The sequence below is a fragment of the Amphibalanus amphitrite genome, unplaced genomic scaffold (genome assembly GCF_019059575.1).
Source record: "Amphibalanus amphitrite isolate SeventyFive unplaced genomic scaffold, NRLGWU_Aamphi_draft 000069F_arrow, whole genome shotgun sequence".
Lineage (NCBI taxonomy): Eukaryota > Metazoa > Arthropoda > Thecostraca > Balanomorpha > Balanidae > Amphibalanus > Amphibalanus amphitrite.
The window spans coordinates 865,939-885,653 of NW_024881565.1; the positions used below are offsets into that span (position 1 = coordinate 865,939).

At 45.1% G+C, this 19,715-nt stretch overlaps 1 protein-coding gene across 4 annotated transcripts in view; it reads right to left on the bottom strand.

Moving 5' to 3' along the window:
- LOC122379008 (voltage-gated hydrogen channel 1-like) overlaps nucleotides 1-19,715 on the bottom strand; it is a 33,133-nt gene that overhangs the window by 8,913 nt on the left and 4,505 nt on the right. Inside the window, exon 1 of one of the 4 annotated variants that reach the window (XM_043360812.1) lies at nucleotides 834-1,435. The exons of 2 other annotated variants lie outside the window; for them this stretch is intronic. The gene's annotated coding sequence lies outside the window, so the exon portion shown is untranslated. Of the gene's footprint in view, nucleotides 1-833; nucleotides 1,436-19,715 lie in introns of those variants that run through there. One more of the 4 variants, XM_043360816.1, reaches the window with a different exon arrangement.

A 19,715-nucleotide genomic window follows, 5' to 3' on the forward strand; every position in this document is an offset into this window, starting at 1 on the left:
GTGGTTCCTTTCCAGAGGGTGCGGAGGGGGAAACACCTCAGGAAACCAGGGCCACAGTAAAGAAGGTGCTCAAGGAAAATCTGAAAGTAGAAATGAAGGGAGAAATAGTAGCATGCCATAGACTGCGAAACAAAAGGCGGGTGATTGTAAAGTTTCAGGACCTTGATGACCGTGATGCTGTCTATCAGGCAAAATTTGAACAAGGTGGAGAACCAGGTGAAAAGATCACGATCCATGAGAACTTGACGGAAAAGAGGGCTAAAATGGTCTCTGTACTTGAGGAGATGCGCAAGAAAAAAGAGGTCCTCAACTATCATACCAAAAATGGCAACATCATGGCAAGAGATTCTACAACAAAAAGGTACTCGCGCATACAGCCATGGTTCAGTGAGGAAGAAATCAAGGCTACACTAGGTAACGCACCACTTAAGTCAAACCAACGCGAGCATCAAACAGGCCACAACTTCATGCGCTCACAAACTCTCCTCAACATCCCACCCGGATCCGTCGCACGAAAAGCTACCAACCTTGAAGACTACGTGGTCCCTTCCGCACGTCAGACTCGACAGGCAAAGAAGTCTCAGACTGAGCAGTAGAATATACAAATCCCTAGCTTTCTGATTGAGTCATTTTTGATTGGGCATGCCTGATATCTGGTCTTTGAAATGTGTGAAATAGTTTCAAATGGAAAGAACACAAATACAAATACAAATACTGCATGATACAAATATTGCAGCACATCACAAAGTACATGTTATGCATATTGCATAGTACAATAAACTTGTCACTCAAAATATCAAAAATAGCAAGTACAATTAGTAATGCCTACTTACCAAACATAATAAAACATGTCATACTGTGAAATATGACACTGTTTTGGTGCAGTATGCTTGGGACGGCTTGCTTATGAATGGTTACAATACTGCCTACCATACAGCTCTGAGCTCCAACCCACTGTCTGCACCTCACATCGGATACCCTTGTCTGGTCTGTCATGATAATGCTGGTCCCTTTACTGGAGCTCTCATTAACTGATCCTCTCACCTAATTGATCACTTTGATCTGACAGAACCCTCCAGGCCTACATCTGCCAGCTCTGCCAGGGTGCTATTGGAGCTGCGTGGATGTGGGTGGAATGATTGTGTGAGTGGATGGATGAATGTGGTGACAAATCACCTGAACCTGGCAGAAAGGTCGTTTTAACTATTTTAACATGGAGACTGGAGGAGTTATTTGCTATCATTGGAATTTCTGACTGTTACAATTTCACAGTATATCAGTTACTGGGTTGCTCCTGGACCAGCACCTGACAGTTGACATGGAGTTATGTTATGATACTAACTGGTGTGAAAAGACAGACATGGTAACAAATAACAATGAAAACGACATGGAGCCGGAGGCAGGTATTGGTTGTAATTAACATCAACATCAACTACTTCATAAGGATTCCAGGACAAATCTTCGTATGGCATTTCTTCGTCGCGCAATTCTTCGTCCGCATTTCTTCGTCCGCAAATCTTCGTCGGCGCATTTATTCGTGTCGCATTACTTCGTCTCGCATTTCTTCGTAGGTGCAAAAATTCGTAGCGCATTTCTTCGTATCCGCATTTCTTCGTCGGCGCATTTCTTCGTCAAGCATTTTTTCGTCCACGCATTTCTTCGTTTACGCAAATCTTCGTCCGCATTTCTTCGTCCACGCAAATCTTCGTCTGCGCAAATCTTCGTCCGCAAATCTTCGTCCCCGCAAATCTTCGTCCGCAAATCTTCGTCCGCATTTTTTCGTCCACGCATTTCTTCGTCTACGCAAATCTTCGTCCGCATTTCTTCGTCCACGCAAATCTTCGTCCCCGCAAATCTTCGTCCGCAAATCTTCGTCCACAAATCTTCGTCCACAAATCTTCGTCCGCAAATTTTCGTCCGCATTTTTCGTCCACGCATTTCTTCGTCCAACCAAATCTTCGTCCGCAAATCTTCGTCCGCAAACCTTTGTCTGCGCTATCTTCGTCTCCGCAAACATTCGTCCACAAATGTGGTTCAATAAAACCATGAAGAAATATCAGACAGTCAAGTGAATGACGAATTTAATGCAAGGAATGGATGATCGAAACTTTTCAAGACAGGTAGATGAGGTCAGTCAGGTGAAACTATTGTATTTGGGAGCCGACAATCGTAACATTCCTCATTTGTGTCCCGGACATTCTTTTTTTGCGGTCGTTGAATGACAATATAATCTCTTGTACCCTCGCCGGCATAGGCGGCGGAACGGGGAGGGCACCGGGGCACCGTTCCCCTCTTTAATTTTGGCCTTTTAACAGTAGCCCTATGGGCGTTGCATGGAAAGCATATTGGACCAAAAGTCGGCAGTGCAGTGCCCCACCCTTAATTGAATATGTTCCGCCGCTACTGCCCGCCGGACCTATTTGTTTTCTACGGTACACGCCGGCCGAGGGGGCGGGTACGACCCCCTACCCCCCCCCCCCATCGCCGTTTCGCCAAAGGTGGAGCTAGCGCGTCGCGGAAAAAACGAGCGTGTGCGCCGTTACGAGCCGCAGAGAATAGAGATTAATACCCGATTTTAAGGCCTTCTAGGTCAGGGGTCGGCATACGGCCCTTGGGCCGGATCCGGCCAGGTGGGTGACGGTTGGATCCGGCCCGCGACCAGCTGACGTCCGGCCTGCGGCTGGTATCAGCGACTTACATCGTGTTCCGGCCCGCGGTTCCTTCATAAATCGACTCCGATATAAAAGTGACTCAAATGTGCTTTGGCACAACAGTTCTTCCTTCGCACACTTCATGAGTTTATAAACACCATTTGCGGTTTTTTTGTCTAATTCTACTTCTAGACAAAACTTGCAACGGTAAGATTTGGTCAACAGCTTTTGCGCGCAGCATCAAAGACTGCTGCAGCTGCGTGCACTTGGCGGCTTCACGTGGTCTACTCGCTTAACCTTCCAGGCGGTGTGTGTGTGTGTGGGGGGGGGGGGGGGGGGGGGGGCGGGCCGGGCCGGAACACGATGTAAGTCGCTGATACCAGCCGCGGGCCGGACGTCAGATGGTCGCGGGCCGGATCCAACCGTCACCCACCTGGCCGGATCCGACCCGCGGCCGTATATGCCGACCCCTGACCTAGAAGGCCTTAAAATCGGGTATTAATCTCTGCGGCTCGTAACGGCGCACACGCTCGTTTTTTCCGCGACGCGCTAGCTCCACCATGGTGGCGAAACGGCGATGGGGGGGGGGGGTCGTACCCGCCCCCTCGGCCGGCGTGTACCGTAGAAAACAAATAGGTCCGGCGGGCAGTAGCGGCGGAACATCTTCAATTAAGGGGGGCACGGCACTGCCGACTTTTGGTCCAATAGGCTTTCCATGCAACGCCCATAGGGCTACTGTTAAAAGGCCAAAATTAAAGAGGGGAACGGTGCCCCGGTGCCCTCCCCGTTCCGCCGCCTATGCCGGCGAGGGTACAAGAGATTATATTGTCAAACGACCGCGAAAAAAAGAATGTCCGGGACACAAATGCAGAGGTGGGCATCGCTACCGAAAATTGGAAACCGCTACCGCTACCTTCCGCAACCTGAGGTACCCAAAGCGTAATCGCAACTCCGAAACTATTTTGCAGATAGTAAAACCGCAACTCGCAACTCCGCAACTCCGCAACTCCGCTACCAACCTCTATTAGGACATTAGGTTCCTATGTTTTATCAGTTTTAGTCCTGAAGCGCAGTGTTATGTCTGACAGGTACCTTTGGACAGGTACCTTTGTACTACCTTTGGTTGACCTCTGTTGGTGACCTGACTGTTGGTGACCTCTGATGACGTCACGTGACCTCTAATGCTCAATGCGCAGGTCATTGCGACACCAGTCGACTTAACCCTCGCCCGTATTGGTGTTTTTCCAGCCGCGAACATATAAGGGGGGGGGGGGGTCCGTTGGACCCCCTTGCCGTTTCGCCCCTGATCGAGCTAGAGCTTCGCGGAAAAAACGAGCGTGTTGCCCGTGACGAGAGGAAGCCGATGATACCCAATTTTAAGGTCCTAGGTCATCGGTTGACCTTCCAGGTCAGGTCAATGACCCAAAAGTCGGGAAATCGGGCCCTGTTAGAAAGTTGTAAAGCGTGGCTGCTATGGGGTTTTTCGGGGTGCTGCTCACGAATATCATGTAAGTTTTGATCACAGATGATGTTTTCATGCATTTAGGCCAGGTCGGGTCAGGTCAGGTCAGGCCAACCAGTAGGTAAGGGTATTCGTAGTAGGTGGCAACCGCCTCAGACAGCTTCGTAACATGTTACGAAGGCACCAAAACTACTTCGTAAATGTTCATATGGTTGCTAAATTCGAATTCAGCTCCAAAAACTGGCCTAGAAACATGTAAAACTCGAAAAAGTGAGCCGAGGTCATCAAAGGTCAATGACCTGACCTGACCTTCCGGTGACCTTGACACCCACCCTTATGCATGGGAGCAACATCATATCCCATGTTTGAACGCTTAAAACCACGAAAAGACTGCAAACGCGCGGCTAATGCGAGCCGACATACACCAAATCGCGATTCCGGCCAAACATGGTCTCGAAAAGTAGGTCACAGGTCAAAGGTCATTAGGGTCAGGGTTATGAAAATTTCAGGGTAGGTGTAAAATTGATAAACGCGAGGGTACGGAAAGTTTCGTCCGCGATCGGCCGCTTTTTACGCGAGTTATTCGCGAAAAACGGAGGGGGTCCGTTCGACCCCCCCCTCCCTATACGGGCGAGGGTTAACCCTAGCATGTGTGCGGCGTTTGCCAGCTTCTAATGTGTAGGGTGGGTGGGGGGTCGGTTGGACCCCCCCCCCTTGCCGTTTGGCCCCTCGAGCTAGAGCTTCGCGGAAAAAACGAGCGTGTTGCCCGTGACGAGAGGAAGCCGATGATACCCAATTTTAAGGTCCTAGGTCATTGGTTGACCTTCCAGGCCAGGTCAATGACCCAAAAGTCGGGAACATTAGACCTGTTAGAACTTCGTAAAGTGAAGCTGTTATGTTTTTTTTTTCGGGGCGCTGATCTACCGCCTATCCAGTAGTGTCAACCACCACTGAAAGACTGTAACATGTTACGAAGGCACTAAAACTACTTCGCTAACGTCCAAACGGTTATTAAATTCCAAATCAGCTTCAAAAACTAGCCTGGAAACACGTGCAGTGTGCAGTGCAGTGCAAAGAGTGCAGTGGCGCCGCCACCGGCGGTGGCGGCCCCGGTAGCGGTTGCGCTTTAGAATTTTTCGCTTCCGCAACTCGCAACTCCGCACCTTTTTTGGGCTCGGTAGCCGATCCGTAACTCCGCTACCAAGAGGGTAGTCCGCAAGTTGCGGAGTTGCGGAGTTGCGGACTTAAGTTGCGCAATGCCCAGCTCTGCACAAATGATATGGAATGTTACAATTGTCGGCTCCAAATACAATAGCTTCACCTGACTGACCTCATCTACCTGACTTCAAAAGTTTCGATCATCCATTCCATGCATCAAATTCGTCATTCACTTGACTGTCTGATATTTCTTCATGGTTTTATTGAACCACATTTGTGGACGAGTGTTTGCGGAGACGAAGATAGCGCAGACAAAGATTTGCGGACGAAGATTTGCCGACGAAGATTTGATTGGACGAAGAAATGCGTGGACGAAAAATGCGGACGAAAATTTGCGGACGAAGATTTGCGGACGAAGATTTGCGGACGAAGATTTGCGGACGAAGATTTGCGGACGAAGATTTGCGGGGACGAAGATTTGCGTGGACGAAGAAATGCGGACGAAGATTTGCGTAGACGAAGAAATGCGTGGACGAAAAAATGCGGACGAAGATTTGCGGACGAAGATTTGCGGGGACGAAGATTTGCGGACGAAGATTTGCGCAGACGAAGATTTGCGTGGACGAAGAAATGCGGACGAAGATTTGCGTAAACGAAGAAATGCGTGGACGAAAAAATGCTTGACGAAGAAATGCGCCGACGAAGAAATGCGGATACGAAGAAATGCGCTACGAATTTTTGCACCTACGAAGAAATGCGAGACGAAGTAATGCGACACGAATAAATGCGCCGACGAAGATTTGCGGACGAAGAAATGCGGACGAAATATTGCGCGACGAAGAAATGCCATACGAAGATTTGTCCGGTTACGCTTCATAAGATGGGCTGTCTCATGACATCTGCTTCCTCAACAGCATGCTCATAAACACCTACAAAATCATAGCAACAACACAGCTTGTGATCACTAGCATGTATGTTAAACAAAATCAAAATGGAATAGCAACAAAAAGTACAATAACTGATGTCAATTTAGCACTTCAATTTGTGTGCAAATTGTGATTTGTTGCCTGTTGACCAGTGATGGTGTGTCCAATCGGAAATGGCTAGTCACAATAAGAAAATAAAATATTTCACTTATCTTCAATATTGCTAGCAACATGTAGGAAAGATGTAACGGAAGTTGGCACAGATTCAGCACAGATTCAGCACAGCACAGATTCGGTAGGGGGAAAAAAGGCCCCGGTAGAGGGAAACCTTTATGACCCGTTTTCCCCTAGAAATGACGTCACAAAGAGGTAAAAATGGGTATCAATCGAAAGCTCTCGCTTACCCAGACACAGTCCTGCAGGAAAATTTCACTTTTTCCCCATAGGAAAGTTTTTACGGGAAAATCAAAATTTTGGGTCAATGGGGGGTCCCCCCCGATTTCGTTCAAAATCGGCACACAGGTGCCCCACCACCAGCCGAGAAACTTTCCCCAAAACGGTCCCCGTTGCATTGACGTTTAAGGCCCGTAAAGCCCCCTAGACTCGTAAAATATCCGTAAAATCGCCTTTGTACGGACAAAAAAGTGGTGCTATGGTAAAAATGGGTATCAATCGAAAGCTCTCGTTTACCCAGACACAGTCCTGCAGGAAAATTTCACTTTTTCCCCATAGGAAAGTTTTTACGGGAAAATCAAAATTTTGGGTCAATGGGGGGTCCCCTCCGATTTCGTTCAAAATCGGCACACAGGTGCCCCACCACCAGCCGAGAAACTTTCCCCAAAACGGTCCCCGTTGCATTGACGTTTAAGGCCCGTAAAGCCCCCTAGACTCGTAAAATATCCGTAAAATCGCCTTTGTACGGACAAAAAAGTGGTGCTATGGTAAAAATGGGTATCAATCGAAAGCTCTCGTTTACCCAGACACAGTCCTGCAGGGAAATTTCACTTTTTCCCCATAGGAAAGTTTTTACGGGAAAATCAAAATTTTGGGTCAATGGGGGGTCCCCCCCGATTTCGTTCAAAATCGGCACACAGGTGCCCCACCACCAGCCGAGAAACTTTCCCCAAAACGGTCCCCGTTGCATTGACGTTTAAGGCCCGTAAAACCCCCTAGACTCGTAAAATATCCGTAAAATCGCCTTTGTACGGACAAAAAAGTGGTGCTATGGTAAAAATGGGTATCAATCGAAAGCTCTCGTTTACCCAGACACAGTCCTGCAGGAAAATTTCACTTTTTCCCCATAGGAAAGTTTTTACGGGAAAATCAAAATTTTGGGTCAATGGGGGGTCCCCCCCGATTTCGTTCAAAATCGGCACACAGGTGCCCCACCACCAGCCGAGAAACTTTCCCCAAAACGGTCCCCGTTGCATTGACGTTTAAGGCCCGTAAAGCCCCCTAGACTCGTAAAATATCCGTAAAATCGCCTTTGTACGGACAAAAAAGTGGTGCTATGGTAAAAATGGGTATCAATCGAAAGCTCTCGTTTACCCAGACACAGTCCTGCAGGAAAATTTCACTTTTTCCCCATAGGAAAGTTTTTACGGGAAAATCAAAATTTTGGGTCAATGGGGGGTCCCCCCCGATTTCGTTCAAAATCGGCACACAGGTGCCCCACCACCAGCCGAGAAACTTTCCCCAAAACGGTCCCCGTTGCATTGACGTTTAAGGCCCGTAAAGCCCCCTAGACTCGTAAAATATCCGTAAAATCGCCTTTGTACGGACAAAAAAGTGGTGCTATGGTAAAAATGGGTATCAATCGAAAGCTCTCGTTTACCCAGACACAGTCCTGCAGGAAAATTTCACTTTTTCCCCATAGGAAAGTTTTTACGGGAAAATCAAAATTTTGGGTCAATGGGGGGTCCCCCCGATTTCGTTCAAAATCGGCACACAGGTGCCCCACCACCAGCCGAGAAACTTTCCCCAAAACGGTCCCCGTTGCATTGACGTTTAAGGCCCGTAAAGCCCCCTAGACTCGTAAAATATCCGTAAAATCGCCTTTGTACGGACAAAAAAGTGGTGCTATGGTAAAAATGGGTATCAATCGAAAGCTCTCGTTTACCCAGACACAGTCCTGCAGGAAAATTTCACTTTTTCCCCATAGGAAAGTTTTTACGGGAAAATCAAAATTTTGGGTCAATGGGGGGTCCCCCCCGATTTCGTTCAAAATCGGCACACAGGTGCCCCACCACCAGCCGAGAAACTTTCCCCAAAACGGTCCCCGTTGCATTGACGTTTAAGGCCCGTAAAGCCCCCTAGACTCGTAAAATATCCGTAAAATCGCCTTTGTACGGACAAAAAAGTGGTGCTATGGTAAAAATGGGTATCAATCGAAAGCTCTCGTTTACCCAGACACAGTCCTGCAGGAAAATTTCACTTTTTCCCCATAGGAAAGTTTTTACGGGAAAATCAAAATTTTGGGTCAATGGGGTTCCATTGATATTTTACGGATATTTTACGAGTCTAGGGGGCTTTACGGGCCTTAAACGTCAATGCAACGGGGACCGTTTTGGGGAAAGTTTCTCGGCTGGTGGTGGGGCACCTGTGTGCCGATTTTGAACGAAATCGGGGGGGGACCCCCCATTGACCCAAAATTTTGATTTTCCCGTAAAAACTTTCCTATGGGGAAAAAAGTTAAATTTTCCTGCAGGACTGTGTCTGGGTAAACGAGAGCTTTCGATTGATACCCATTTTTACCATAGCACCACTTTTTTGTCCGTACAAAGGCGATTTTACGGATATTTTACGAGTCTAGGGGGCTTTACGGGCCTTAAACGTCAATGCAACGGGGACCGTTTTGGGGAAAGTTTCTCGGCTGGTGGTGGGGCACCTGTGTGCCGATTTTGAACGAAATCGGGGGGGACCCCCCATTGACCCAAAATTTTGATTTTCCCGTAAAAACTTTCCTATGGGGAAAAAGTGAAATTTTCCTGCAGGACTGTGTCTGGGTAAACGAGAGCTTTCGATTGATACCCATTTTTACCATAGCACCACTTTTTTGTCCGTACAAAGGCGATTTTACGGATATTTTACGAGTCTAGGGGGCTTTACGGGCCTTAAACGTCAATGCAACGGGGACCGTTTTGGGGAAAGTTTCTCGGCTGGTGGTGGGGCACCTGTGTGCCGATTTTGAACGAAATCGGGGGGGACCCCCCATTGACCCAAAATTTTGATTTTCCCGTAAAAACTTTCCTATGGGGAAAAAGTGAAATTTTCCTGCAGGACTGTGTCTGGGTAAACGAGAGCTTTTGATTGATACCCATTTTTACCATAGCACCACTTTTTTGTCCGTACAAAGGCGATTTTACGGATATTTTACGAGTCTAGGGGGCTTTACGGGCCTTAAACGTCAATGCAACGGGGACCGTTTTGGGGAAAGTTTCTCGGCTGGTGGTGGGGCACCTGTGTGCCGATTTTGAACGAAATCGGGGGGGACCCCCCATTGACCCAAAATTTTGATTTTCCCGTAAAAACTTTCCTATGGGGAAAAAGTGAAATTTTCCTGCAGGACTGTGTCTGGGTAAACGAGAGCTTTCGATTGATACCCATTTTTACCATAGCACCACTTTTTTGTCCGTACAAAGGCGATTTTACGGATATTTTACGAGTCTAGGGGGTTTTACGGGCCTTAAACGTCAATGCAACGGGGACCGTTTTGGGGAAAGTTTCTCGGCTGGTGGTGGGGCACCTGTGTGCCGATTTTGAACGAAATCGGGGGGGACCCCCCATTGACCCAAAATTTTGATTTTCCCGTAAAAACTTTCCTATGGGGAAAAAGTGAAATTTCCCTGCAGGACTGTGTCTGGGTAAACGAGAGCTTTCGATTGATACCCATTTTTACCATAGCACCACTTTTTTGTCCGTACAAAGGCGATTTTACGGATATTTTACGAGTCTAGGGGGCTTTACGGGCCTTAAACGTCAATGCAACGGGGACCGTTTTGGGGAAAGTTTCTCGGCTGGTGGTGGGGCACCTGTGTGCCGATTTTGAACGAAATTGGGGGGGACCCCCCATTGACCCAAAATTTTGATTTTCCCGTAAAAACTTTCCTATGGGGAAAAAGTGAAATTTTCCTGCAGGACTGTGTCTGGGTAAACGAGAGCTTTCGATTGATACCCATTTTTACCATAGCACCACTTTTTTGTCCGTACAAAGGCGATTTTACGGATATTTTACGAGTCTAGGGGGCTTTACGGGCCTTAAACGTCAATGCAACGGAAACCGTTTTGGGGAGTTTCTCGGCTGGTGGTGGGGCACCTGTGTGCCGATTTTGAACGAAATCGGGGGGGACCCCCATTGACCCAAAATTTTGATTTTCCCGTAAAAACTTTCCTATGGGGAAAAAGTGAAATTTTCTTGCAGGACTGTGTCTGGGTAAACGAGAGCTTTCGATTGATACCCATTTTTACCATAGCACCACTTTTTTGTCCGTACAAAGGCGATTTTACGGATATTTTACGAGTCTAGGGGGCTTTACGGGCCTTAAACGTCAATGCAACGGGGACCGTTTTGGGGAAAGTTTCTCGGCTGGTGGTGGGGCACCTGTGTGCCGATTTTGAACGAAATCGGGGGGGACCCCCCATTGACCCAAAATTTTGATTTTCCCGTAAAAACTTTCCTATGGGGAAAAAGTGAAATTTTCCTGCAGGACTGTGTCTGGGTAAACGAGAGCTTTCGATTGATACCCATTTTTACCATAGCACCACTTTTTTGTCCGTACAAAGGCGATTTTACGGATATTTTACGAGTCTAGGGGGTTTTACGGGCCTTAAACGTCAATGCAACGGGGACCGTTTTGGGGAAAGTTTCTCGGCTGGTGGTGGGGCACCTGTGTGCCGATTTTGAACGAAATCGGGGGGGACCCCCCATTGACCCAAAATTTTGATTTTCTCGTAAAAACTTTCCTATGGGGAAAAAGTGAAATTTCCCTGCAGGACTGTGTCTGGGTAAACGAGAGCTTTCGATTGATACACATTTTTACCATAGCACCACTTTTTTGTCCGTACAAAGGCGATTTTACGGATATTTTACGAGTCTAGGGGGCTTTACGGGCATTAAACGTCAATGCAACGGGGACCGTTTTGGGGAAAGTTTCTCGGCTGGTGGTGGGGCACCTGTGTGCCGATTTTGAACGAAATCGGGGGGGACCCCCCATTGACCCAAAATTTTGATTTTCCCGTAAAAACTTTCCTATGGGGAAAAAGTGAAATTTTCCTGCAGGACTGTGTCTGGGTAAACGAGAGCTTTCGATTGATACCCATTTTTACCATAGCACCACTTTTTTGTCCGTACAAAGGCGATTTTACGGATATTTTACGAGTCTAGGGGGCTTTACGGGCCTTAAACGTCAATGCAACGGGAACCGTTTTGGGGAAAGTTTCTCGGCTGGTGGTGGGGCACCTGTGTGCCGATTTTGAACGAAATCGGGGGGACCCCCAATTGACCCAAAATTTTGATTTTCCCGTTAAAACTTTCCTATGGGGAAAAAGTGAAATTTTCCTGCAGGACTGTGTCTGGGTAAACGAGAGCTTTCGATTGATACCCATTTTTACCATAGCACCACTTTTTTGTCCGTACAAAGGCGATTTTACGGATATTTTACGAGTCTAGGGGGCTTTACGGGCCTTAAACGTCAATGCAACGGGGACCGTTTTGGGGAAAGTTTCTCGGCTGGTGGTGGGGCACCTGTGTGCCGATTTTGAACGAAATCGGGGGGACCCCCCATTGACCCAAAATTTTGATTTTCCCGTAAAAACTTTCCTATGGGGAAAAAGTGAAATTTTCCTGCAGGACTGTGTCTGGGTAAACGAGAGCTTTCGATTGATACCCATTTTTACCATAGCACCACTTTTTTGTCCGTACAAAGGCGATTTTACGGATATTTTACGAGTCTAGGGGGCTTTACGGGCCTTAAACGTCAATGCAACGGGGACCGTTTTGGGGAAAGTTTCTCGGCTGGTGGTGGGGCACCTGTGTGCCGATTTTGAACGAAATCGGGGGGACCCCCCATTGACCCAAAATTTTGATTTTCCCGTAAAAACTTTCCTATGGGGAAAAAGTGAAATTTTCCTGCAGGACTGTGTCTGGGTAAACGAGAGCTTTCGATTGATACCCATTTTTACCATAGCACCACTTTTTTGTCCGTACAAAGGCGATTTTACGGATATTTTACGAGTCTAGGGGGCTTTACGGGCCTTAAACGTCAATGCAACGGGGACCGTTTTGGGGAAAGTTTCTCGGCTGGTGGTGGGGCACCTGTGTGCCGATTTTGAACGAAATCGGGGGGGACCCCCCATTGACCCAAAATTTTGATTTTCCCGTAAAAACTTTCCTATGGGGAAAAAGTGAAATTTTCCTGCAGGACTGTGTCTGGGTAAACGAGAGCTTTCGATTGATACCCATTTTTACCATAGCACCACTTTTTTGTCCGTACAAAGGCGATTTTACGGATATTTTACGAGTCTAGGGGGCTTTACGGGCCTTAAACGTCAATGCAACGGGGACCGTTTTGGGGAAAGTTTCTCGGCTGGTGGTGGGGCACCTGTGTGCCGATTTTGAACGAAATCGGGGGGGACCCCCCATTGACCCAAAATTTTGATTTTCCCGTAAAAACTTTCCTATGGGGAAAAAGTGAAATTTTCCTGCAGGACTGTGTCTGGGTAAACGAGAGCTTTCGATTGATACCCATTTTTACCATAGCACCACTTTTTTGTCCGTACAAAGGCGATTTTACGGATATTTTACGAGTCTAGGGGGTTTTACGGGCCTTAAACGTCAATGCAACGGGGACCGTTTTGGGGAAAGTTTCTCGGCTGGTGGTGGGGCACCTGTGTGCCGATTTTGAACGAAATCGGGGGGGACCCCCCATTGACCCAAAATTTTGATTTTCCCGTAAAAACTTTCCTATGGGGAAAAAGTGAAATTTCCCTGCAGGACTGTGTCTGGGTAAACGAGAGCTTTCGATTGATACCCATTTTTACCATAGCACCACTTTTTTGTCCGTTCAAAGGCGATTTTACGGATATTTTACGAGTCTAGGGGGCTTTACGGGCCTTAAACGTCAATGCAACGGGGACCGTTTTGGGGAAAGTTTCTCGGCTGGTGGTGGGGCACCTGTGTGCCGATTTTGAACGAAATCGGAGGGGACCCCCCATTGACCCAAAATTTTGATTTTCCCGTAAAAACTTTCCTATGGGGAAAAAGTGAAATTTTCCTGCAGGACTGTGTCTGGGTAAACGAGAGCTTTCGATTGATACCCATTTTTACCATAGCACCACTTTTTTGTCCGTACAAAGGCGATTTTACGGATATTTTACGAGTCTAGGGGGCTTTACGGGCCTTAAACGTCAATGCAACGGGGACCGTTTTGGGGAAAGTTTCTCGGCTGGTGGTGGGGCACCTGTGTGCCGATTTTGAACGAAATCGGGGGGGACCCCCCATTGACCCAAAATTTTGATTTTCCCGTAAAAACTTTCCTATGGGGAAAAAGTGAAATTTTCCTGCAGGACTGTGTCTGGGTAAGCGAGAGCTTTCGATTGATACCCATTTTTACCTCTTTGTGACGTCATTTCTAGGGGAAAACGGGTCATAAAGGTTTCCCTCTACCGGGGCCTTTTTTCCCCCTACCGAATCTGTGCTGTGCTGAATCTGTGCTGAATCTGTGCCAACTTCCGTTACATCTTTCCTACATGTTTCCACACGCCTCCCCCTCGTATTCTCTCACTCTCTCGCTCACTCTGACCTTCAAACACCACAAGCAAACGTAAACAATGAGTAGGTAGTATGGAAACCACGTGCTAACTTCATTCATAAAATAACCTTCAAATGATACAAACAAAATACATGAGTTACCGTGGATTATCACGTGACCTTATCAAGTTTTTTCTTGCCAAAGTTAAAACAATACAAATCACAAATAACCTAAAAACAAATAAAACAAAATACAAATGAATCTTCTTGCCATGATGTTCTATCCTTGGTATGAAGTTATTAAAAACAAATGCAACGAACATTCATTACTATAAAGTCACGTGACTTTTTCCATATCAAATAATGAAAATAGTCAGCCTTGGGCTTCCCTCACATGGGTTAGTCCGCCTCGTTTCAACGCCAGCCAAGAGGCGCTTGTTGCGTCGAACTGGTGAGGTGCTGGACATTGATTGTGCTATTTTCTGTTAGATTAGACATACCATACTTGAATGAATCTAGTAGAATGTACTGATTCAAATGGATCTCTTGATACTAAAATATTTAATCCCTTCCAAAGATTAGCATCATCTGATCTGCACCTGACTCATGAAAAATTTGAAGAACTGAGATCTTCATGCAAATATTTCTCCCTTCCCCAAACACAAAATTTGAAAACTACTCCTGACCTCAACCAACTCAGTATCCTGCATGTTAACGCCAGATCTATTTCATCTAATGACAGATTTGATGAATTCCAGCTTTTCCTACAAAGAACACAATGTACATGGCATTTCATATGTGTCTCGGAAACATGGTTATCAAATGAATCAGTAAATAGTCATCAGCTTCCTGGTTTCACAGGATACTTCAACAACAGGGTCGGAAGGAGTGGAGGAGGAGTTGCAATTTATGTCAATGATAAATATGTTAAATCCTCATGTGATATAAAATTAAGCACAATGTCATGCACCCAATCCCTTTTTATTGAATGTCAAATAACAAGCATAACTGGAGTGATTGTTGGCATTATATACAAACCTCCTGATTTGGTAAACAACTTGTTTCTAGATGAACTCACAGCCTCTCTTGAACAGATTGAGAAAAAGAATAAATCAACATTTATTGCTGGTGACTTAAATTTTGACTTACACAATATTGAACAGGACAGTGCATGTCTAGAATTCTTCAACATCATGACTTCTCACAGCTACTGGCCAACAATTTCAAAATCAACAAGAGTCTCGGAGGACAGATGGTCACTGATTGATAATATTTTTTGCAATAACCTTGAGCTCTTGTCCTATTCTGGCATCATATATGATGACTTTTCTGACCACTTCCCTATATTCACATGCTGTACTAAAAAAATCAACCCACCTGAAGACAATTGGATTACCACCTTCAATTATAACAAAGTCACTGAACTACAAGAATACCTATCCCAACAGCTCTCAACATTCCATACCATCCCTGATGCAAATACTGCAGCTGATACACTTATCAATGCATACTCTTCAGGCATAGCATTGTTTAGCATTAAGAGGAAGTGTACTAGGAAAACAACAGCCATAAAACCTTGGATATCTTCAGCAATTCTCACCTCAATAAATACCCGTAGCACTCTATATAGAGAAAAAACAAAGAATCCTACAAATAGAAACAAACTTGCCTATCAAAGACATAGAAACTGCCTCAATGGCTTGATAAGGGAAGCGAAGAAAAAGTACTTTCAGGAACAATTATTGCTTCATAAGACAAATTCAAAGAAAATGTGGGAAATACTCAACAGTTGTATAAATAAGAATCCTAGAAAATCTGAAGTATCTACTGCTTTCAGTGATGCGCATGGAAATCCCATTGAAGACACCAAGCAAGTAGCTCACTTATTTAACAATTTTTTCATATCAATTGGTGAGAAGCTTGAAAAAGAAATCCCAAATACCAGAACTGATCCCCTGGATAGTGTCACTTCCAGTGAAAACACATTTGATCATTTTCACCCAACAAATTCTGCAGAATTAGACTCCATGATAAGAAATATGAAAAATGTTGGTGCTGGTATTGACAACATCAATTCAAAAATATTCAAAAATACATATTCAGCAATACTCAGTCAATTGGTTCATTTAATAAACATATCGTTGAGTACTGGAACATTTCCTGAAAGTATGAAGATGGCTGTGGTGAAGCCTTTATACAAATCTGGAAGTAAAAATATATTTAGCAACTATAGACCCATTAGTATCCTTCCCTATCTTTCCAAACTTCTAGAAAAGATTGTACACCAGAGAATCAATGCATACCTCATACAGAATGACATATTATGTAAGGATCAATTTGGCTTTCAAAAATCCTTATCAACATACATGCCTATAGTACTCCTGCAAGAACGAATAACAAAAAGCATGGAAAATGGGAAAATGTCCTCAGCGGTATTCATTGACCTTAAAAAAGCATTTGATACAGTGAACCACAACATACTCATCAGCAAATGTCGTAAATACGGATTTACTGGTCGTGCTCTTCGCTTTATCAAGTCATATCTCACAAACAGACAACAATGTGTAGAATTTAAAAGTACTAGATCCTCTTTTCAAAGTATTAAGCTAGGAGTGCCCCAAGGCTCTATCCTAGGCCCTTTACTCTTCCTGATATACATAAATGACTTAAAAAATATATGCAAAAAATCAGAATGCCTTCTATATGCTGATGACACAGCCTTACTTTTTGAAGGTGAAAATACACAGGAACTACAAGAAAATATGAATAAAGAACTTGAAGCTGTATCCATTTGGCTTCAAGCAAACAAACTCACACTCAACGTACAAAAAACCATTTACCAAGTATACAACCAAATGGGTAATATCATTAATTTGAACATTATGATACATGGTGAAAAAATTGAAATAGCAGAAAAAGTAAAATATCTAGGCATCACTATTGACCCTGCCTTGAAGTGGAAATACCACATCGATAACATAGCAATCATTATCAGTAGAAATATTGGAATCTTGAGTAAAGCGAAGTACTTTCTTCCTGAAAAATCATTACTCTTGCTCTACAACTCACTGATTCTTCCTTACTTAAACTATTGCTGCCTAATCTGGGGTTTCACATATCCAACTTATCTCCACAAAATCGAAGTATTACAAAAACGAGCAGTTCGAATTATAGTAAATGAACATCGTCTTGCACATACTATGCCCATATTTCGTAAGCTCAATGTTCTTAAAGTAAACGCACTAGCTAGACAACAACTTATCATGTTCATGTATCGAAAATTCGCTTCACATTTACCATCACAACTTAACCAATTGTTTGCTACAGTAGATCAGGATAATATAAGAACAAGAAATAGACAACATTTTCACGAACCCTTCTCGGCAAAACGTTATCGTGCACAAATAGCATCATGGATAGGACCGCGTGTCTGGAATAATGTCGTTGCATCCCAATTCTCTATAACAACCATTAATCAGATGTCTAAATCTCAGCTAAAAAGACACGTCAAAGCATACTTCATACAAAATATGTAAGCTTTTTCGAGAATTTCCTCTTGAATTCTCGCTATCCTTTCATTGCAACTTAATTTCAAATGTACTTGCCTCAAAACTGCACTAATTGCAAGTAAATCACGTTTCATCGAAATTATTTTCATCATCGTCACCATGAATAACTCTGGCGCTGGAGCAAGGAGCCTGACCAGCAACAAGCTTCGCTTAGCTGGAAAGGCTTTTCTGCCCTCAGCATTGACCGGCCGAATTTTTGACCAGAGCGAATCCCCACGTATGTTTGCATGACGTGTGAATGAGCGATTGTTTTTTCTACTCTAGATGAATGCATGCCCTTCTGAGTGAAAGTTGCTTTCGGTATCGTAGTAGAGAACAGTCATCTGTCTGGTTTCAGCAGTGGCTACTTTCGCATTCTGGTCTTGTCTCCGCCTAAACCCGCTACCCCTTCTCTCATTTGCTTTTTTTTAGTTTTATTTCCTTTCTTAGCAGGGAGTGCCGCGACTTATCAGTTTATTTTATCTGGTGTTAACGTAAGGTTCTGCTAGTCGCTGGGTTTGAGGGCGGGGGCACTCCTGGTCACCTGATCATGGGTGGCGGAGTAGTTCGAAAAAAAAAATCAGTCTCGTATCAAGTAATACCCCGAGAAACTTGACCTCCTCCGAGTAGTTCAAGTGCTCGTTGTAAAGCCTCAAACGTGGTATGGTAGCAAGTTCTCTAGCTTTCATATACCTCCTGAATATAAGGGCATTGCATTTGTGAGGTGAAAACACAAAGCCCCATCTGTCGGCCCATGCACTAACGTGGTCGAGAGCCAGTTGCATTTGGTCAATTAATTGCGTAATTCTCCTTCCTTGTACCCACATGGTACAATCGTCTGCATACAGTGCACATGTTGGGTTTCCAGGGACTCCATCGAATATGTCATTGATAACAATGTTAAACAAGACCGGAGAAATAACACCACCTTGCACTAGACCGTTTTCTTGTTCGAATGTGTCAGATAAGCAGTCGTTCCTTACTTGAAAAGTTCGATTGTCGAGGTAAGATCGTATAAAGTGCATCATGCGCCCTCTGAAGCCAAGTGCATGCATCTTGGTCAGTAGGGCCGCTTTCGAAATAAGGTTATAGGCGTTCTTAAAGTCCAAGAACACGGCCAATGTGTACTTGTTATAAAAGAAACCCTTCCTGACACTCGACTCCAGCCGTAATAGATGATCGGCTGTGCTCCGCCCCTTTCGAAACCCACACTGAATAACTGATAATAATCCTTTGTCTTCCAAAAACCACGCAAGTCGTCGGGTAACCATCCTTTCCATGACCTTGCTAAAACATGATGTTAGTTGTATAGGCCGGTAGGATTCGGGCTGGTGACTTGGTTTCCCGGGTTTGAGGATCGGAACCATAATAGAATGCTTCCAAGTGTTTGGAAGACATTCTGAAAACCATACATAATTGATCAACTTCAAAACTGATGCCAGCTGGTCGTCATTTAGGAACTTAAAAACATGTAGTGTATCTTGTCAGGTCCAATAGAGGTATTTCCACAATGAGAAATAGACCATTTCAACTCGTCCAAAGCGAACACATCATTGTAACATTCGTTGTTGTCGCTAGCGAACGACGGAAGCTGTTCGAACAAAATACTCTCTCTTTCCCTAAACGCAGCTCTATAATTAATGGACGCCGACATCCCCGAGAAGAAATTCCCGAGTACGTCAGCAACTTCTTTGGGATCGTCTGTCATGTTGCCATTGATACACAGCACGGGTAATGGACGCTGGTAACGCTCCTTCTTTGTAAAACGCCGTATTATGTCCCATAGTTGTCGCATGGGGGTAGTATGTTTAAACATATGGAGCAATTTCTCCCATGATTCCCGTTTCGCCTGTCTAATAATTCGCCTTGCCCTTGCTTTAGCAGCTTTATACTCCATGAGGTGTAACGTTTGGCGGCTACGACGGAACCGGTTGAGTGCTCGTCGTCGACTACGAATTGCTTCTTTACATTCCTCGTTCCACCAGGGACATGTATATTTTGAGTTGTTTCGTTTCATAGGTACACTTTCCTCCGCCGCCCTTAGTAAAGCTTCGGTCATAGCTGTACAATTATCCAATCCCAATCCTTCACAAAATTGTAAGTCACACTTCTCAGTAAATTCAGACCAGTTGGCCTTGTTTGTGTTCCATCCCGTGAAATCGGCGTTCCGACGGGGGTTAGATCCAGTCAAATCAAAAGTTATGTATATAGGGCAATGGTCAC